The 22,084-nt window shown below is 39.7% G+C and overlaps 1 long non-coding RNA gene across 2 annotated transcripts in view; it reads left to right on the forward strand.

Annotated features, from left to right (window-relative positions):
* LOC140896331 (uncharacterized) overlaps positions 1-17,893 on the forward strand; it is a 504,982-nt gene extending 487,089 nt beyond the window's left edge. For both annotated transcript variants that reach the window (XR_012154520.2, XR_012154521.2), the window contains exons 6-10: positions 3,470-3,622; positions 7,671-7,814; positions 8,660-8,791; positions 11,927-12,045; positions 14,283-17,893. This is a non-coding gene — a long non-coding RNA (uncharacterized LOC140896331). The remainder of the gene's footprint in view (positions 1-3,469; positions 3,623-7,670; positions 7,815-8,659; positions 8,792-11,926; positions 12,046-14,282) is intronic.
* The last annotated feature ends 4,191 nt before the right edge of the window (positions 17,894-22,084 follow it).

Genomic DNA, 22,084 nt, shown 5'->3' on the forward strand with positions numbered 1-22,084 from the left:
AGCGTAGCCAATGGAATATTTTCTACTCTTTTTTAAAATTATTTTCCATGTCTGTCTTTCTTTAAATTGAAAATAACTAAACCATTTTTGCATTTTGGAGGAATAAGTTCTTATTTAAGAACTTGATGCCTTAATAAACAAAAGATTATTATGATTTAGAGGAAGAATATAGCTGAAGTAGAACAAATATGGTGGGAATAACTAGATCTTATTTTACTTTTGTTTGTCGGGAGAAAGTGATTGAAATTCTTCATGGTAATAGAATTCTGAATGTTATCTTGTGTGAGTGTGGAATCTTCAAGCAAAAAGATTAGCAGTTGGCTGAATCAGCTTGCTGGCATAGCTGCAGAATTCTTGAACTTTCAATATCTAGGCTGTTTCAGTTGTGTGCCCAGAGGAGACAAATTCCATCTGCAGATTGGGAGGAAGTCAACTGCCCTGAGCAACTGTCCTTTCACCACCCCAACAGGCCAAGTTTATCATAGAATGATGGCAAAAATAGTAGGTTTAAAAAGCAATAAACCTCGCCCCGTATCAGTAAACTTTCTGCTCAGATGAGAAGAGAGTTTTGTTTTTTCTGAAAAAGAAAAGGAGTACTTGTGGCACCTTAGAGACTAACAAAGGTGCCACAAGTCCTCCTTTTCTTTTTGCGAATACAGACTAACACGGCTGCTACTTTGCAGGTCAGCTACAAATCTGCTCTCCCACAAAAGATGACTGCTTATTCCAGAACTAGGCGATTCTTGGCATTCTCAGGGAGATTGCATTTGTCTGCTTAGTACGTCCCTTGAGCAGGAAGCAATGCCTCTCCATATGCTTTATGCAGACGGTGACCTAGCCTGATGAATAAGGAGGAGATGTATTCTGAGAAACTCACAATCCATGTCAAAATGATGGATTTGAAAGCAATCTCTATGGCATTGAGAGGAATTCCAGGGAAGGACGTGACCCCTTAAAGTGGATGGTGGTATGTGCTACTGCCACCATGAAAGTCAAGAGAACAAGGAAGATTGAAGGGGAACTGCACAGTTCAAACAAACAAAGAAAAGTGGGTAGCTCAGGGGTGAGAAAACTAAGTGCAGTTTTTAATGTCTGGCAGTAACACCGTTCGGTAACCTTCAGGAGGTAATAGGATGTGGGCAAAGAGGAAAGTTTGAGTTCTGAAGGAATAAATGAAGCCTACCGCAAAGATGGACAGGGCCTGTGAGAAGCTAGCTTTGAACACAAATACAACATCTTTGTGTCTTTAGTATTCATATGCAAACCTGGATGTTTCTGTAAATGCTAGAGAACTAGCATGTTTAATCCTCAGTAAAATGGATTACATATGCTAGTTCACTTACAGAAACATTCAGGTTTGCACATGAAATTGATATTGGCACCAGCAGTTTTTTCAGTGGAAATAGTGAAACTCCATCTCTTTTAAACCAGTATATTAACCAATACGGAAATGAGATTATCCCCCCCCCCAGTCATGTGTTCACCTCTTTAGGGGCACTCAGTTTGTGGCTTCTTAGCCAAAGGCTTGGTTGTAATTAAATTATTAAAGATGTAAATTCATTTCTGAACCTAGGAGTCATCATCTCTGCCCCCACTTCCTGTAACCAAGTACAAAGTTAACACACTACAGATTCACACACTACCAACGACTTGGCCTATGCTGCCTCTGTAGTAGGATGAGCGCTAGTGATTTGACCCTGTAACCAGCCAAAGGAAGATCCAAAAAATTATTATATAGTTCTGCAATATTTTTTATTTGCTTTTGTGGGTTATAAGGAACGGAGCAACCTTTCCTGTGGGGCAAAGGGGCTGTGAGAAGCTTTAAAGTTGATTTCCAGACTCTGTAAATGTCTAGCTTTCTTGATCATCCACGTGTTCATATCACTTTGGAATTCTTTAGTTTTGTTTCTCTCTTTAGCTCACTTACTGAAAGGAAACCATATGAAAATAACTTTAACTTTACAGACTGATCACCTCAAAAAAAATCCTGGAACTTGGACAATGGGCTGAATTCCCATTAATTTTTGCAAAAAAGTCATTTTTGCTGTAGAATGCAAACTCTCAGCCATTTTTACAGGTAAAAGTAGATGTCTGCACAGGATCAGCAGGGAATATTACTGTGATATGTGCGATGGATGTGGCAGGTCTTGACTTCCTGCCGAGTTAGTGGGGAAAATCCATTTTTTCATGAGATTCACAAATTGTGAGAATTTCACACATTTCTGTATAGTAGCACTAACAAGTTGCGGATGCGTTGATTCTGTCCCATCTCTAATTACAGTCAGCCCTCAGGCACACATTTATACCCAGTAAATCTTCTGTCAGATTATAGAAATCTTTGCAGTAATGGATTGTAATGAAGATTAAGTTGACAGGTACATGAGTGATTTATTATAGATTACTGTGCAGTAGAAAGAAACTTTTTCAACAATCATCACTGTATAATGAGAGCCATTATATGGCTGTATTCTTGCAACACTCTGGGTTAACAATGAGAACAAAATTAGCCAACAAGCAGTGAGGAATATATGAGTGTAGCATACTTTGTATATCTCCGGTTTTCAGAAAACTGACTGAAGTAAGATCCTGCTAATGCTCGGAGGTGGAGGTGTCAGGGACTGTCTGCTTTGGATAGTACTGGGTTCTAGAGATGCTCATGCCAATGACCCTGTTCATTGCTACAGCTCAGTCAATGGCTGGGAGGAAAGGAATCTCCATGGAGAAGTAAAGGAGCATCACTATGGCCATAGTAGCCCCTATTTCTCTCATGCCCCTCTGGCATGGGTGGGGGAATGGCTGATGGATCTTTGTAAACTCAGATCAAAAAGCTCCATGTCATCTGTACAAGAATGTAATGAGCCCTCCGGCTGACCTCTTCAAGGTGAAGGGGATGTAGGTTATTATCCAGGCTCTCTGAATTCTATCCTTCTCATTCCATGTTGACTGACCACACTGGTTTTATTATGCCAACATGCCTCCATAGCCAAGCAGCAGCTAGGAGAACTTGCCATTAGAATGGCTTCATCATCCTAATATTGTGTGTGTGTGTATGTGTACATAACCACTTTTGAGAGTGGATGCTGTGGTGATATGCCAGTCAGAAATGCATATAGATAAAGACTCAGGTCTTGACTTGTATATTTTCATTGATTTTTTTTCTTTGTTTCAAAAGGCCAATGTACCTCATCTCTTTTATGAACCAGTAATGACACTAACATGTCTTAAGAGACACTTTCCAGGTATGCACCTTTGAAAGTTTCTAACCCTTTTCACAAAACACACATTTATCTCTGAAACTGATAAGTACAAACATATAATCAATTAGATGATTTCACCAATGCTGCTTTGATATGGTACTTTTTTCAGTGCTGAGTCAGAAAGTGTACTGAGTTATCATGGAACACTTAGAGTGCAATACTGTTTCATGGACAGTCATAATTCACAAATTTCTCTAACACTTTACCTGCAGGCATTTCACCATTTTGATCATGCTTGAAGGTGGAGGGGAAGAGACAGTTCTCCGATAGAGCCACCAATCTCCTATGGACTGTGCTTAAAAACGGATTGCAGCAAAACAAGAGACATGTACAAGTGGAAAGTAATACTAAACTGGAATAAACAGGTAAAAGTAACATTGCTATTTTGTGAAGTTAGAAGGATGTCACGCCGTTGTCCAACGATTCTTCAAAGCATCCCTCCTTGGTCTGAGAAATCTATAAGCATTGGCTCAGCTCTTCAGCTGGTGCAATCGGACAGCTCCATTGAATCCACTAATCTTGTTATGCCCAATTTGCACCAGAAGATCTGGTCCCTGCATTTGTAAAAAAGTATAGTTTTGGTTCTGGCTTCTCACAGTCTCAGTGTCTGCCATGGCTCAGTTATACAGATGATGCCCATTTTTGACTTGCATATAAAATTGTCAGCTATGGAGCTCCTTAACTTACTAATAATAATGCACAAAGGACAAACTGGAAGTGAATATTTAGTGCAGTACATGAAAGTACAGTATATCCTGAGTACTGGCATAATATATTTCCATACAGTGAAAGATTTACCTTGTTGTTGGTCGTCCTCCATCTTCCAAGTTATGGGTCACTTCTTCACCATATTGCTATCCATCACTCCAATAATATGAGAAATTATTCAGCTAGAGACACTGAAACTGTTCTGGTAGCCTGTTTAGAAAGCTCTGGAAGCAAAAAAAGATCTAAATTCAAAAATAATTTGGATATAATTTGTGACAAAAATTATTCTCCGTTTTAAATGGAGGTAGTCAAACTTTTTCTGGCTAAAAGTCCCCATATTTCCTTAAACCTATGATAGATATTGTTGTATTTCCTTAATGAGGGCATTAGTCAGGTTCAATAACAAACTTTCTAAAATTTGAAGATTTTGTGAAAATTGTGAACACAAAGAACTTGAGGATTTGGTTAAACTTAAGATAAATGTTTCATTAGTCTGCTATTTGCAGAATTGTATGTGGATTATTAAGCAATAGAATGTATCTATCTGATCTTCTATAGTATAATTTGATTTTCTCTATCTAATGCAGAAAGACAAAACTCTCACATACACATGGATAAAATGAATCCCCAGGCTAGCAAATTAATGTAAGAACTGAACAAAACTTTTCTCCTGGATTTTGGATTTAATTTGAGTTTTCTGAATTGGAGTGGGGTGACCAGCAATGCTACTTTAGCTACAGCTGTGCACACCGTTCAATTATAAACCCTCGTTCTCAAGAGTTTTATATAATTTGATGACAAAAATTTCTGCTTGGCGTATAAAAATTTCATCCTGAGGGTTTTTTTTAACTCTTGTACAAAATATATATCAAAGTGTTTGTTAAAATAATAGGGAGCTAAATGAATTCAGATATTTTAGGGCCTGAGCCAGAGTCCATGGGAGATCTACCATTGACTTCAATTGACTTTGTATCAAGCCTTTAGTGCATCCCTATAACTTAAGAACAGGCTTGTTTTAAAATAATAAATAATGTAGAATAATCCCTAATAGAGAATGGACTTTAACTGTTGCAAAACCCACAAATGATGACGATACTAGGTATGACTTGCTTCACTGAATATTTTTATTATTTGTATTGCGGTGGTCTCTATGAGCCTCGGTCATGGGATCAGAACCAATTGTGCTAGATGCTGTACAAACACAGAACAAAAAGACAGTCCCTGCGCCAAAGAGCTCACAGTTTAGGTGCCAGTATAACTCCACTGGAATCACAAATGTACAATTGGTAAAGCAGAGTGAAGAATCAGGCCAAGTGTATTTATTTATTTCAAGGTCTGCTTAATGGTATGACTAACAATTGGAAAATGTGTTAAAAACCCACAAGGAAATTCACAGTGGGGTAGACTAAGGCACAGCCATCAGCCAAGGGTTGTGTGTGAATTGCCCCACCCCAGGACTCACCTAGGGAGTCATCATGCCTCAGACAGCTGAATTACAGTTCCCCCTCTGTTGTCCCCTGGCTTCCTGGGGTAGTAATTTCCTGTAAGCCTATACAGTCGTAGGTTATTATTCCCCACTCCCCTTTACCCACCTTCAATAAGCTGACCAATAAGCAGGAGTGTGGAGCAAAGATTCTACCTATTCCTGTGCAGTCACTGCCCACCCATTCAGGGGCAGCAGTAAGTGTCCGTGTAGCTTCGCTTGTGCAAAGCAAGTTCTAGATAGTCCATGAAAGGGTGTAATAGGAATTATTTTTCTCTAATACAAGTGTATAGTCCAAGTCACAATCTGGCCCAATGAGGTGTGTTTTTTTTTTTTAAATTAAGGCATCATTTAAGAGTCCTAAGCAGTGTAAACAATGTAAGTTAACAATGGAAAGATTAAGTTGCTGCTGTATGTAATAATTCCTGTATTACTAGAGTTGCATAGTGGTTGAATTTGTGCTTATTTGCAGCATTAGCCTGCAAAAAACCTGCTTTGGAGAAGATTAATATTTGTGTTCTTGCATTTAATTTGATACCATTTTTAATAAAATGGGTCAGTGGCCTGATGTACTTATTCTCCACCACTAAGAGGAATGGTGACTGTGACAAAACATGTTGGTTTTTTTGCTTGGGGAAACTATTTCCTGCTTTTCCTGGTTTCAAGATAATAAACTTAGTTTGTGCCTTCCTCAGAGACAGGCAAACTTGTGATTTGGCTCCAAGCAAGACAAGAAATTTCAACATACCTTTCCCAAAATATCTGAAGACACCAGAGGTTGTTGCTGTGCTATTGAGCCAACTTGGGCACTACAGACCCCAGTGGGGTACTGATATAGTTATGGGTTGGTTGGGCATCTCTTCATTGTACCGATCGAATGCCTGGCATAGCTTCTATTAAAGCCAATGGGAGTCTTTTAAACTCATTTTCATTGGAGTTACAGTGTGACCTCAGTGAGCAGAAAAAATATATAAATTGGATGTTAAAGAACAGATGAGGTTTGTGGTGAGACATTTTATTGCAACCATGCCAGCTAGGGCTGTGATTTCATCAGTTAAGAAGGGTCAGCCTCTGCATGAATTTTCTGATGGAAGACCTGCAAGGAATACTCAGGTTCTATAGGAACTGCTGCAGTTGAATCAAGGTTTTATCCTGCAAGAAGATGAACTCTTTGGCTCTGATTCATCTCTTAAGCATTTGCTTAACTTTAAGTCTGTGAGTAGTTCCATGGAAGCCCTAATGAAAACAAGCTCAAAACTCTCAGAGAATTCAGACCCCAAACCTTTCTCGTTCAAAAATGTTTGGATAAACTCTGAAAGCCAGATTTTTCTTAAACAGCCTAAATGCAGTGGCTGGAAAACAGTTCCTGTCAGTGACAGCTGCTGGGGGGCTGTGCACTTTCAAAAATCTGGTTCCAATTGTGGATGCTGAGCTCGACAGTATGTGAAATATTTATTTCCTTTTCACAACTCTCTGCTCTCAAGAGCAGGAAGAGAGGTGCCAAAATACTGTGAGGGGCTATTCTTTGCACAGGTTTTATAGACTCAAGAGGTTCATGTATTTCACACAAATTCTGGATCAGCATCTGATCCAGTAAGTATATATCCCAGCTGAACAGAAGTATCCAAGTCATTTGAGATTTGCCCATTATATAAAATGAAACAGGTATCAGTTTGATCCTGGATTACTTCTACTTAGAGGCATTGGAAGTGCACTGTATTAGATCTAGCACAGGATTTTGTAAAACCAAAGAATTGCTGAGATCCGATGAAGTGAGCTGTAGCTCACAAAAGTTTATGCTCAGATAAATTTGTTAGTCTCTAAAGTGCCACAAGTCCTCCTTTTCTTTTTGAGATTAAGTGATTGTGTAGTCTCATTCTGGTGTGAGCTCTGCATTCAGGTGCTTTTTTTTTTAACATAATATTTCAAAATCAGAAATAACATTTGAAATAGCACAGAACACCCAGTGAGATCCAAAACTAAAGAAAACAAGCTTAAGGCAAAAGCTGGTAGTGCTTAGGCAGAATAATTGTGTGGGCAGTCAGAGGAGGAAAGAAAGTACAGGCAACTCTCCAGGGTAGGATTGAATTGTGCAATAGAGACTGCTTAGCTTGTATCAACATGCAATGCATAAAAGTTCATCAGAGAACTTTTGATCGCTTCATCCTTCATCACTTCTGCTGTTTTATCTCTCTCCCCCCCCCCCGCTTCTGTTTACCCAGGAGTCTGCTGCTGCTCTAGAAGTTTAAATGAAAATCAAGATGAATGCTGTCTTTGTTTTCAAGGGCTACTTGAACAACCTGACCCCCTACGGTTGCAGGGCAGAGGAGTCATGCCTTCGACAGGGGCTGCCAGTATACTGCAGCGTCAGTCTCTGTATAATAGCAATCGTCATTCGGTGCACAGTATCACTGTTCTAACCCAATTCATTTTTCAATAACGTAATTTAAAAGAGTGCTATATGTTGCTTTTTTCCAAGTTATCTATAATGCTGTGATAGTTAACTTTAAATTAGCTAGTTCTTTCCAAAGTAGTAATATGCAGTTGTGCAATCTAACCAACAAAGGCAGCAGCACAACAAAACTGACCAAGATGCATGCGTGTGTTGGCTCTGAAACATCTGATAGTTGGAAGGTTCTGACTATGCTGAAATGGACACTTAGCTGAGTTTTTAGGAAGTTTTTTTTTTTAAGGTGTTCTGTCTTATTAAGATTTAAGTTCTATTGATAAGGCTTCAATCATGTACTTGGTCAAGGGATGTTTTTATTCTATTGTTTCTATAATATAAGGTAGGCATAAATGAAAACTACCTACCTAAATACATATGAGTTCATTAAATCAAATAAAGCTGAATGTTCAGTTTCTATGAAGGACTCAGGGTTGCATTTCTGCACAGAATATATAGGGGTCTAGGGCTTTCCTGAATGTACAGAAGAGTCATGGCTCAATCCCTACCAATGCGCAGCCACTGTGCAGTTTTAGCTGCCAGAGGAATTTCAACCGTAAACAGAAATCTGAGCCTTTAGTGCATAGTTCAATACAATAGGCCGAAATCTGCCCTTTTTTAAAATGCCATGCAATAGTCCTGAAATCACTGGTGTAGCAAAGGGTGCAAGTCAGGGCAGAATTTGACCATATGTACAGTATTATGAGTTATTTGTTAGGCTCTCTGGACTAGATTTTGTTCTCACTAGACTTTGTTCTCTTACAGTGGTGTATATCTCGCGTGACTCCACTGAAGTTAATTTGAGTTCACATCAGTGTGACTGAGAGCAGATTCTGGCCTTCAGAATTCGAAATATTCCCAGTCTGCAGCTGTACAGAGACAGGACGATATATCCCAGTAAGTTATTTAACATATTTTAAAAGTTTTTTAAAATAGTACTGGGGGGGAGGGAGTTAGTGCACTGATGATTAAAATAAAGTTTCAGTGTCGAGCACTATGTCATCTGAGACTCAGTAGTTCCCTTTCCTTCACTGCTTCTCTGTAAAAGTTTTTTAGATTTAATTTAATTTGCACAATCTGTACCTTATGATATATTGGTGGTGTGAGCAAAGCTTGCCTAGCATTTTGGGAGCATAGAAATGCTGCTGTGTAAAGTCTGTTTTAACTCCCAGATTTATCTATTTTAGGGGTTTATGTAGCACCTAGAACTGGAGCATCTTAGTGCTTAGGTGACACTGAGGTGATTTAGCCAATTTATCAGAAATAAACTAGAAGGCTAACTTTTCTGAAATATGCCCAAGAAGTAAAGAACCATTACCAGATATTCACTAGCAATGTTTTCAAACTATTCACAATTAGCTTCAGAGAACAATACTATGCACTATCTTGCTCCCATCCAACCATTCTGTGCATGAATGGTTTGCACTCCTTACTGGTTGGACTTGGTAGCAAAATGGATAATATGGAGTTAGAAGTTGATCTGCTGGTCTTGAAAGTGAATAAATTGGGCTCCAGGATAAAAAGCCTGGACTCTAGAATGGGAAACAATGAACACGAAAGGTGCTTAAAGGTACAGAATAGCACTGACATTGTCCATTTCATAATAAGGAGCATTTATTGTAGGGGACAATGTAGGAAAAAATATACGTGGGTTCTTCCATTTGCCAACTCACAGCAGTACACAGATATGGTTACTTTGGCCGTTCTTATGTTATCTTCCTTCCAATTCTCACCATAAGCAATGATATCTCAAATCAATCCTAATTAAAATTTTCCATTGATGTTTCCATTTAACATTTATATCTCAAGTGTGCTAAGTTCAATTTTACAGATTATAAATGCTATACAAAGGCATATATTTATTTTTCTAAACTACTTAATTGGCTTGGGGAGGCTGTCTTTAAAGATCATCTCCAACAAGGCATAGAAGAAAGCATCAAGTAGAGACAGAGCTAGCAAGATGGGAGGTGGATTTGTGCTGATAAATTCTTAGAGGAGCAAAAAGTATCCAGGTTTGAATCACAGAATCACAGGGTTGGAAGGGACCTCAGGAGATCATCTAGTCCAACCCCCTGCTCAAAGCAGGACCAATCCCCATTTTTTGCCCCAGATCAAGTTAACAGCCCCCTCAAGGATTGAACTCGCAACCCTGGGTTTAGCAGGCCAATGCTCAAACCACTGAGCTATCCCTCCCCCCTCTATTCAACATCTTAACGGGCTCTAACAGGTTAAAAAAATATAAATAAATTCTAACTAATCAAAACAAAGCAGGTTCAAAATAATCTAATCTTGAATTGCAAACATAATGTTACTGCAGTTTCTAATTTAGATTCTTTACAGTATCACGGAGAATCCAGAATGTTTTCTGTCCATATCTGGAGTCTAAGAGAAAACCTTACTTATAATAGAGATGAGATTCACCCCTGTGCACTGAGCCTGCCAAAGGCCAATTCACCACTCAGCTTCTACTTAAGCTATTGGGCAAAAAAACTGGGTAAAATGTAATTTGTTTTTTAGTGTAAGATTGAAGTGGTGCTCAAGTGGTGCTTAGCTCTTGTGTGGTCCCACTGCACAGGAGTAAATAGCACCCATACTGCATAAAATAAAGTTTTCAAAGTGTATTGAACAATATCTTGATATGTTAAAAGTACTTCTTGAAGTTAAATGCACCCAACTGATACGATCTCTGTGTCAGCAGTATCATTACATTGTCAGCTTTGGTGTGGCTCAAAGCATGATATTTTCCAATGTCTGCATCTGATCTGAAATGAGCCCAAAGGTTTATTAATTTTCATGGGAATCATCTACTTCAGTGTGTCCCAAGTGTAGGGACCTCACATGAACTAGACCACCTGATAGTGCCCAACAGCTGAAAATCAATAGTGCAAAATTTCAATTCTATTTTTGGTGGTTGCACTAACAACGTAACTCCAACCCACTAAGCCCTGAGACTCCAACTAAAGAGATGTGTAGGATGAGCTAACTGGCGGAGTCCTCCAAACATTTGATGGAGTTCAGAAGTCCCCAGTATTTCCACACTTAGATCTGTCATCTATTGATGCTCCATATAAACAGACAACCTAACTGGACACTCTTCAGTGCTTGTTAGTTTCACACTGTAAGATGTTAGCGGTGTAACCTTTGATTTATGTATTCACAATTAGTAGCTTAAAGATAAGGAATAAAACTAAACTGAATTCTTTATGGTTTGAGCCTCCAGGGTGGCTACAGATAATTTAATTTAGTGGAGGACTGTGAATGACACAATGAGTGATAAAATTAAAGAATTCATTTAAAATAAAATACCGAGTTAAGCAAACAGGCATTACAATGCAACCATACACTGCATTGATACTCACATGCTAAGATGAAATGATGCATCCAGAGGTGATCAGTCCTTGGATGGGAAGAATGGGCATAATCCTTTCTCTACTGGTACCTTGAGAGTGGATGGGTGCTCCTAATCTAGGTTAGCATGCTACCCTTTTCATAATAATTTATAGCACCCCCTAATTAGTTAATATTAAATCCACCTTTTACCATAGCTACATTTCTGCCACCATAATTAAATATTTTCTACTTTCTTATTGGCTACTTAACATTTGCATAATCTTAATATCTGCATAAATCCCATACATAAGAATGGCCATACTGGGTCAGACCAATGGTCCATCTAGCCCAGTATCCTTACTTCACTTTACTCATATTTTACCAGGCCTTACTTGGCTATTGTCGAGCTTATTTTTAGAAAATAGATTTTTGGGCCTACTTATGCTTCAACACATTTCTATATAACATAAGCCAGCATCATGTTTCTGAGCTACAGTGGGCTGCTGTTCCTCAGTGCAAAGTGTTGAGTGTGTTGCCTTTGTAGTACTTCTAGCTTCTGCTGACCTGTGGATATATGGATAAACTGGCTATTAGATGCAAGCTAAGGTCCCCCACATAGTAGCAGGATGTTGGAGTATTTTTTTTCAGCTACTTTTTCGCATTGGATGCTAAGTGGCTGTAATAATGTTTCCTTTTTCTCAGTGAAAGTAACTGAAAGCGCTTTCAGGATGTCAAAGAAAAGGCAAGGAACAGCAAGAGCGACTTCTGAAGTAAAGTGAAGAAGCTTCCCTCTGCCAAGGTCATCTCCAGCCAGTGTGCAGGTAGGAAAAACACCCACCTTTTGAGCAGATTGGCAGGTGTTTGCAGGCATTTGATCTTTTCTAAACCAGTTTAGCCATATCAATCCTTTTCTATTATTAACTGTCTCTGCTTCAGATAATTCAGGATAAGCAATGTCAAGCTGCTCTGTAATACTGTTTTGCTCACAAACAGGTTGTATGCCTACAATATTAAATTTCTAGCAGTTGCAGTCTAATTGGCTGGCAGTACAAAAGTATTTTGTTGGCCTGGCATTTCAAAGGAATTCTGTTTCAACACTTCAGAGCTACCTTTTGCCTTGAAACATACCAGAGGTAAGCTTGCATCCTGCTGTAATCACACAGCCTGTTGCTTGCTCTTGCTTACATAAGGCACAATTTATTGCACCTCAATGCTTTAATGATTAATGAGTGGATGCAAATCTGAGCAAGGGCAAAACAATATTTCTGAAGTAATGCGTACGTGTATATACACAAGTAGTGTCTCTGGCACCATGCTATTAATGTCAGTTACTTGTGAGGTTTAGCGAAAGGTGGGATCTTGGCAGAGACAAACTTAGACTAAAATTATACTAGTTTTAATACTTTATCAGGACTCTGTGTCCAAAGTGCTGAATGCCTTCAAGAGCTTAAGCATTTGTTTCTCTTCTCCAGGGACTTCTTCCAGATATAAAGTGCATATTTTGGTTTTTGGAAGTGGTATTAAAAACACACAATACAAAAAAAGAGAGGCAGCAACAGTGAATTCATTGACTTTTTGTGAAAATGGTCAGGTAGAAAACTGCTTACACTTTTAAGTGTAGGATGTACTGTCGTCTCCTGTGGAACTGACTGAAAGCATTGTGCTAATTGTCTATCAAACTTTGGCTATGGTTGAAGAGAAAGCTATACAGGTCAGGGGAGAAGAACGCTACGCATGTCAAGGTGGGGATGGATGGGATGATGCCAAGCTGGCGTAAAGCTCATTTTTGCCCTTCTCTGATCCTGCACTTGCTATGTGTAGGGCCACTTTGTATGTGAAAAGTACATCAGCCTGGGAGGAAATGTGTGCATCCACACACATACATGTACATAGTCAGTCCATGAGCCAGAATTAAGGTCGCATGAAATATGCATTTGTTTGTCCCTTGTTAGATTAACCTGTTTCTGCTTATGTGGGCAGTGCATGTTTTATGTTGGCCTTAGCTCCTCATTTCTTCGATGTTAATTAAGTGTTTGGCTTTTGTGAATGATCTGGGTAACTAGTTTGTTGCCACTTAGCAAGCTTAGCTGTCTTTTGAGATGACGTATTGTTTTTTATTTAATATAGTAGTCAGTCCTGTGCAGAACTGGACAAGACCTAGGACCCAAGCACTGCTGCTTTAGCAATAGGCAGCAGCACATCTGATTACTGTTGATGAGCTGGCGTAGGTTGAGCTGATATACTTGGGGTGAATGTCAAGGGGTCAGAGGAAGATGAGTATACATCTGGGGATGTTGGGGGAGGAGTGTGTGTGTGTTTGCACTCTCTGGAAAGAATAGCCTGCCAGGAATGGAAGGAAGCACAAAGTGTAGGTTGTAGTGGGGAGCTGTTTAGTTTTAACTCTCCCCCTGTGCAGCCCAGAGAACTTCATAGTCTTTAGATTATCTTTTGGTTCATTTCCTCAGTGTATCTCCTATTTGGCTTATCTGATTTTTCTGAGAACAAAACAATTGCAACAAGCCAATCATTAAACACCAGCAGTTTTTATTAGATCTCAGAATATCTTCCTTGCAGCAAAGGACCCCTGCAGCTTCACTCCCATACAAGATGCTTGTTGCTATAGTGTGAAGCCTACTCTCTGTAATTTGTATATTCTCTCATATAGTGGGCAGAACCCATAGAAGGCAATGAACTGCACCCACCTACCCAAAGAAGCTGAGCCAGAAATTTCCCAATACAAGATGAAATACTCTACAGCTGAGATTTGTGTGGGACAAATAAACAGTTTGATGACCATTGTGCCTGATAAAAAGGGGATGAATACAATCAGTTTTACATACCTCTGATAATCTATCATTGAAAAAATAACTGATATTTTATGAATTTAAAGACAGAAACATAGGATGTAGACAACTAATTATTTTTTAAAGAGTGATATATATCTCTATAGATATATTTCTTAAGAACCTGTAGTTCCTGGTGTTCTGCAGAGCTGTGATTGATTCTTTGGAAATCCATGAATTATGTAATGCTCTTCTCCCCCTTTACCTACTTTCAGATCACATGACTTGAAGGTTCAGGCCCCATGATAAGCTCTATATCTGAATATTATGACAATGCCTGACTGAAGAAAAGAAGCCTTGCACCATCCTCCGAACATGGCAAGATGACAGTGAATCAAATCTCTGGTGGAAGAGACCCACAGTTGTGGGTTCATCACTAAGATTCTCTATCAGGTGTTCCTGGTCCCTGCAAGGTGTGGCCTGCCCCATCAACTGAAGTGTCTGGTTTGATTGAAATCATTGCTCTAGGGCATGGAGAGAGGCAGTTTGAGACAGCCAGGTTTGGGCTTTGTAAATGAGGTCCAGGACTTGGGTTCTGTACTGGGTAGGTGAGTAGTGTGGTGCACAGTTAGCAGATAGGCTGCAATGTTTCTGTACAACAGCACTTCCTGGCTGGCTGGGGATAGCCAAGGTATAATGTATGACAAAAATCTAGCCTGGAGGTGATAAAAGCATTCCGATGATATTCTCATTCACCAGGAAAGAGTTTTTTCTCTTGGACAGTCACAGATAACTAGGTAGCCAAACAGGCCTCCTACTGGGAGTTCAGGAGCAGAGACAAGTCCACCAGATCCCTAAGGTTGTGCACTACAGTCACTATCAAGGGAAGGATGCCCTCAACTGAGATCAAGTTTGCCAGTGTTCTCCTCTGCTAACGAGCATCCCTTCCAATCTGTGACGATTGAACCAACTGCTTTCTATCCATGGGTGAAACCCTGGCTCCGTTTCCATGATTTCTGTCTATGTCCCTATTTTTACTCAGACTGGAGACTGGACTCAGCAAGAGAGAGGCATAGAGTTGGGTGTCATCAATATATATCTAACAAAAGGGCTGATTTTTTTTTTGTTGTATAAAGATTAATTGCTAGTATATGCAGTCAGCTCTGGGAAATTAAAATCCATACCATGTGCCTTACTTTGGGTGCCTGGACAGTTTTAAATTCTCAGCCTTGTTATGATTTGTTAAAAAAATCTCAACCAGTGTGTCGATTTATTATCACAATTCAACTAAATGACTATGTTTCTGTTGGTTATAAAAGCCTTGAAAAGCATTTTAGAATGGTACTGAGCACTTTTCCTGCATGGGGCCCAGACCACTTTACAAAACAGTAAGAATCATTGGGCAGTCTGGTTAATGGCCTAGTTTATATTATTTTTAAAAGTATGTTTTCAGTTGTACATCTACTTTACACACTTTTTCATGCCTTACTTGCTTCTATTGTTATTGCTGTTGAATGTACAAATCAGTTAGTTGAAAGTACAAGTGGCTGGCTTAACTCTCTATTTATATGTAATTAAGGGCAAAAATTTAGACAAATTACGTGCACATTTTGTCCACGCATTAAGTGCATTCGGAATGCCAGCTCCTAAGTACCTTGAGCACAGTCAAACTCAGACTAGAACCGAGATCTCCCGACTTTCATCCTTATGCTGTAGGACCAAGGAACTTTATAGTGGAAACACAGTGGTATATGACAAAGGGTACCTATTCTTTCATTTAGCCTTAAACCAGATAAGATCTTGGTTTAGTCAAACTTTTATTGTCTTTGGCCTGATCCTAACTACATAGGCAAAATGTCCATCAATACAAAATTGAATCTTGATTTTTGGCTAGTCATTGACTTGTACATCAAAGTTTGGTAATGATAAAATCTACACTTAAAATGAGACATACAATAGAAGGCCACTCATGTTAATACAACAAAATAGGTCAAAGTACTTGCACCTGCACAGTGTCCACCATAATTTCCCCAATACTTCCTTCCAGTCCTTGCCCATTTTCTCTCCCTATCATCGTCATGTTCCCATTACACCTCTGGCATTTAGGGCATTGATGAAGCTCCTCCACTTCTATCTGTTTCTGGCAAGTCTTTCAATGGTTCCTCAGCTGTGCCCCAGGTTTTTCAGCTCCGCTTCCTCAGCTCTTTGCCATGTTGTTTTCGGACGGCCTCATTTTTGCTTGCCTTCAGGAGTCCATCTTTTTGCTATTGTGGTGATGGAATCAGTCTCCATCTGAAGCACATGGCAAATCCATCTCCAACACCTCTTGGCAATGATGGTGCTCATATCTTCTTGGCTGCACTGTGTGAATAGATCTTGATTTGAGATTGCTCTGGGCCAAAAGATATGGAGGATTTTTGTGAGGCAGGTTGTATGGAATGAAGACAGTCTGGACATTTCATACTTTCTCATTCCCCAGCTTTTTGCACTATAAAGTAATGTTGAAAGTATGCAGCTCTGATAAATATTGAGTTTGTTTTTGGTGTTGTATTTTGATGATTTCCAGATTGTATTTAAGCTCCTGAAGGTGTTCCTACCTTTATTGATTTTATTCTGGATGTCCTGGCTTGTTCCACCATCCTGGCTGATGGTGCTGCCCAAGTATGTGAATGTTTCTATGTTGTCTCTCTCTATAATATCTCCCTATCCATCAGTCTGCTCTCCCCATTCCTTGTCCACCAAAATTATACTCCTTTGTGCAATGTGCTGCTTTCCTTCTGAGCTCTGAACAGAGAAATGTCTAAACACTAGGGATGTAGTCAGAACATTAAACCAAAATTATTGTTAATTTACTTTTCAAAAGATGTTTTTTCAACTGAAATTTAACTGAGGGCCTGTTTCCTCAAATTTAGCTCAGACGCATAAAATTTGAATGCATAGGTGATGGATGGCTCTAATTATGCTGCTTGCCAAAAAAATAAAATCAGTTATTGTTTTTCTTTTTGTTTGTTCTCTCTTTCCAAGGATTCTTCAAATTCCCTTAAAGAGGGGGGAAATCATTCACTTCTCTTGTTTACGTTTCGTACAGGTTCTTCAGTGTTTTTCTATCTTTTGGGAGCAAACAGTCTTTTTACAGATGACATTATCATCACTTGCTGTGCCCTGAGTATTGGAGGCACAGTAGGATCCAGAACATAGACAAGCAGAGACAGACTATGCAGGGAACTTAAAACCTTTTTTTTAAAGCAGTTAGTTAGCAATTATTTCCATTTTTATGCCCTTTTCAAATTTTCATCCCTTCCTGGAGTATGTCAGCAGAAATATTCTAGTTTACTAGCCACCATTTACAGGGAAATTAACTATCTTTGTTTCTCTTTGTCTGTAATTTAATTAGGAAATGAAACTGGGGGGGGGGGAAATAGCCAGAGTTAGAAGACAGCAATAGTTTGACCTGCTCTCGTACCCTATGGATAAACCAGACACTTCAATACTGAAGGTTCAAACCTTTTGAAATTCATTGCTACCAACATAAAATATTTAATGTTTTGGAAGGCTTATTTTTGACAATGACTCATGCCTCATTTGCCTCTACTTAGGTTTAAAGGCAGACACTGCACTATTCCTAGTAAAGGGGTCAAATACTTTGTTGTTATGATAAACCCAGCCCTTATCATTATACTGTGTGTTCAAAAAATAAAGCTTAAAATACATTAGTATAGCATTTATTTTTCTTTAGTAGGAAACTGAGTCCTAATTCCCTTCTCAGTATCCCCTAGCCCCCAGGATGTAAACCAAGAAATTCCTAATTGGCCTCTGTGTTTCAGCCTCAGTAATTTCTCCTGATGAGCCTTCTATACATTTATGATCTTCTGTATGAAAAATTGCTTCCTGCTGTATATTATAAATCAATCTCTCTCTAACTCTCTACTTATGCCTCTTTGTTCTATTATCTTTATAGGGCAGCAAATAGTAGTTCAATTTGATGTTATCTGTTCCATTTCAAATTTTTATATGATTCAGTTTAATTGCTCCACAATCATCTCTTTTCTAGGTTATATAAAGCTGTGCTCTCCCTCTGTAAACTGACATTGTACTATAGCTAGTAACTTACTGTACCTGCTGCACTGTTTAGAAAAAGGTCAATTTACCAATACTAACCAGATGCTCATAAAAGGGATCATCCCGTCCCTTGCTTGACTGCACAAAGATCTGGGGGTGCAGGAACAGGAACATAGGACCTTCTGTTGCACAGACCCTTCTGTGCCTGTTTCAATCATGGTGAATATTTGGATCTTAGAGCCACTTCCGCTTTTGGACTGTAGTAGTGTCCACAGGAAGGCTCTACAGTTGTTGGGGGTGGGGCACTTGCCCCCTTGCATCTGCTTACTACAGGGCTGATCATGGGGCTGAGGATTTAGCCCTAAGTAATGTCTAAAACTGAGCTGTTTCTGGCATGGATAGCTTAGTCTTTGTGTTTAATTGCTCTTTGAAGGATGGCAGACAAGTTCCAGCTTAGATTTCGTCCTCCCTCTTTTGTTCCAGAGTTTAATAACCAGGATGACATGCTGAACGGTACCAGTGCACCTTAGACAGAATAACTCCATTTTCTTCTACCTCCAACCATAATAATTCTTTTTTGTTTTTTCCTCTGCCGCTTCTTTTCACAGCTTGTCTGTCTAATTTGTTGTCACTCTGTGTTTTAATTTATTGGACATTTTTCTCTTTCTGCCCTACTCCAACTCCCTTTCTGTTGATGACTTTGGAAGATCAATTCAAGTGCCAACATTGTTTTGGGAGGGTGGGGGGCATGCCCAGAGATCATGAAGAAAATATCAGAGAAGGATAGAGAGAGAGAAAATTACAGTGGGAGAGTGGAGTCAGGCACACCAGAGTCTATTTAATCTTTGGTCATTGAGACTGGAGCCAAACCGTGGTCCCACTGAACTCCCTTTGACTTCAGTGGATCTAGGATTTCACTCTATGGCTAGGTCTACACTTGGAGCAAGAGGTGTGATTCTTAGCTGGAGCAGACATACTTAGGCAATGTGGTAAAAACAGTAGCGAGGTGGTGTAGTGTACAGCCAATTGGAACACACACAATAAAATAGATCTCTCGCAAGCTCCTTAAGTACTGAATGACTGGACCCAACAAAGTCAACTTAAATTTCCAGTGAAAGCCAATTACATGCAATAATTAAAGACTGTAAATGTTAGAGGTAGGCCCAAGGGACAAGAGCTAGAGCCCACTCTGGGTCTGAATTTTGTTTACATTCTGGGCCACCAGTGAATTCTGATCTGGATCAAGATTCAAACCTTTCCAAAATCCTGTGGGATGTCTGGTGTGTTGACTACTTGAACTCTTTGAAACAGCAGGATTTGGTAACAGATTGACTTCCATAATCAGAAAATACAGAGTTAACAATCTGTCCTCGAAAACACAAAAGGCATTTGCTATATCCTGACAAAGGCGTTAACGTCTCCATATAAAGTAGTGCTTTCTAAGCAAGGATCTTAATCTGGCAATATTACAAAGGTGATAAAAGAAAGATTTAGTAACAGATATGTTTCCTTGGATTTATCTCTTATTGAACATTTGCAGCAACCGAGACTTTTATATTAAAGGATGCTAAAACTGAATTATTGTCAGAATTAATCACCAAAGAAGTAGTCATGCCTAGCAGGTAGCCAGGACCAATCAGTAACATTTCAGTCTTGCTCAGGTTTAAATCTCATAAAATTCCCCATAATCCATGCCTGAACATCACACAGTCTGTTAACACTGTTGCAGTGGCAACAGAACTAGATAGCACTGTTGTGTCTGTGTGTCATCTCCATAACAGTGAAATGCTATCCTGTAACTGAAAACTGTTTTAATATTATGTGTGTTCAGAAATATGCAGGATACATTTTATGAACTGTCCTTTGTCAAACTCTGTATAAACTTGTCTATAAACTAAATAATTGGTTTAGTTTTCCAGTCACTATATGGGAAGTTAGTTTATAAGTGGGTCAGTCTTCCCAGGGGACATTACAACACAAGCAAGAAGCTGCAGAAGAGAGACAGTATCAGAGCACAGCTGACCTTGTGAGGACAGGAAACCCTCTGGAGACAGTGGAGGGAAGGCTATGGGGCCTGTGGTACTGCTGCAAGTCAGAGAAGCAAAAGGCCGCCAGATGAGTTGAGACACAGAGAAGCTGCCTGGGGAAGAAACAGCAGTGAAGGAGAGGTACAGTTGGGGGCTTGGGCTGCATTGTTTTTCCTAGCTATGAGACACACAGGAAAGAGGGAACTTGCTCAGATCTATCATTGTCTGCCATCCTCACTCCACTGTCTCCCCTCAGCCATTATGAAAAACAGTCTGACACAGGTGAGGGGTATAGGCTAGGACGTGCAAACCCTTAAGTTTTACTCATAGAGCCCTGCAGGGATCACTTATAACAGTTGGCATAGGATCAATATCTTCCAGTCTGCACCATGTTCAGATGCTATAATGACCCAAAGTTGCAGGAAAGAAATATCTTCACCCCTACCACCCATGCTACCTGCTATCATACCTCACCCCCCCTAGTTATTTTTCCTCTTGTGGCCCCAGGGAAGGGAGGCAATGTGAACTACTCAGACCAGACACCCTGTAGCTCCGGGATGAAAGAGCCTTAGGCACTGGATCCAGCCTTCTGTCATGAGTTAGGCCTCACAAAATCATGACATTTTATTATTATTTATACAGCAATAGTACCTAGTGTCTTATTCATGGACCTGGTTCCCATTGTGCTAGGTGCTGTAAAACACACCAGAAAGACAGTCCTTGCCCCAAAGAACTTACAATCTAAGTAAAAGCCAAGAGATGACAGATGGATACAGACAGACCAATGGGTGAATACATGGAGTAGCGAGACGACATTTTTTAACATGATAGGCCGTTGTCTCAGTTTAAAACAGAGTGGCTTAAAAGTCATTGAATTTTTTAGAAATAATTTCTTGTTTCTTTTATTTGCCTCCTGTATTTTGATTCTTTGAGTGGGGAGGGGGCTAGGCTGGAAAAAAGTATCTTCACAGTGAGGGTTTGGTTTTTTTTTATTAAAGTTTTGATTGTCAGGTAAACCCTTGATGGCAGGATCTTGGGCTTTCAGAAAAAAACATTAAATATCATGAGTAGTGATAAAAACATGAGAGTTAGTGACAGTGTGGAAGGGACTCTTTCCTTCTCCCTCCCCCAAAGGACTAGGGGTCCCTCAAGGAAGGAGGTGGGAGAAATTCCACAGGGGATGTGGCAGGAAGAGAGAAAATGTAGAGGCGATTAAGGCCCCAAATGGGGCTTCAGGAAGGAATCTGACAAAAACTTAATGTAAGAGAGAGGCTGAAACCACCTGAACACGATCCTTGTCTGAACATTAGTTGGCCCCTTTGGCCTTCTGGAGGTTGGCCTACAATTGCTAGAGTCAGGATGTATTTCCCCATCCCGTAATTTAGGTTCAGAAATTTACGCAAGACATTTGATCACCCATCCTTTGTCAAACTCTGATCCAGTGCCAGAAACAACCCAAAATCTAATGAAAAATGTCTGTTTTTGTGAGCTATTGAGACAGGATGGTGGACATTTCTGCCCTTTTGGCCTAAAATTTGTGAAAACAGTTCACCAAATTTTGGTTCCATTGTATCAGAGCCTGAGCCCTGATTGAGGCTAGGGTTTGGAAGCAGGTTCAAGAGGCAATCTAATCAGAATCTGCACACCAGCCACCTCATTGGTGCATTTCTGCTTAATATAAAGAGATTCTTAGCTTCAGGTGAAAAGATTTTCTTACACCGGTCCCCACTTTGGCAAAGTACTTAAGCAAGTGCCTAATTTTAAGCACACAATTAGTTTCATTTGAACTAATGTGCTTAAAGTTGGGTGAGAGCTTAACTGGGGTTGTCAAGGTTCCTCCCCCACTCTGAACTCTAGGGTACAGATGTGGGGACCTGCATGAAAAACCTCCTAAGCTTATCTTTACCAGCTTAGGTCAAAACTTCCCCAAGGTACAAATATTACCCCCGTTATCCTTGGACTGGCCGCTACCACCACCAAACTAATACTGG

The sequence above is a fragment of the Lepidochelys kempii genome, chromosome 12 (genome assembly GCF_965140285.1).
Source record: "Lepidochelys kempii isolate rLepKem1 chromosome 12, rLepKem1.hap1, whole genome shotgun sequence".
Taxonomy (NCBI): domain Eukaryota; kingdom Metazoa; phylum Chordata; order Testudines; family Cheloniidae; genus Lepidochelys; species Lepidochelys kempii.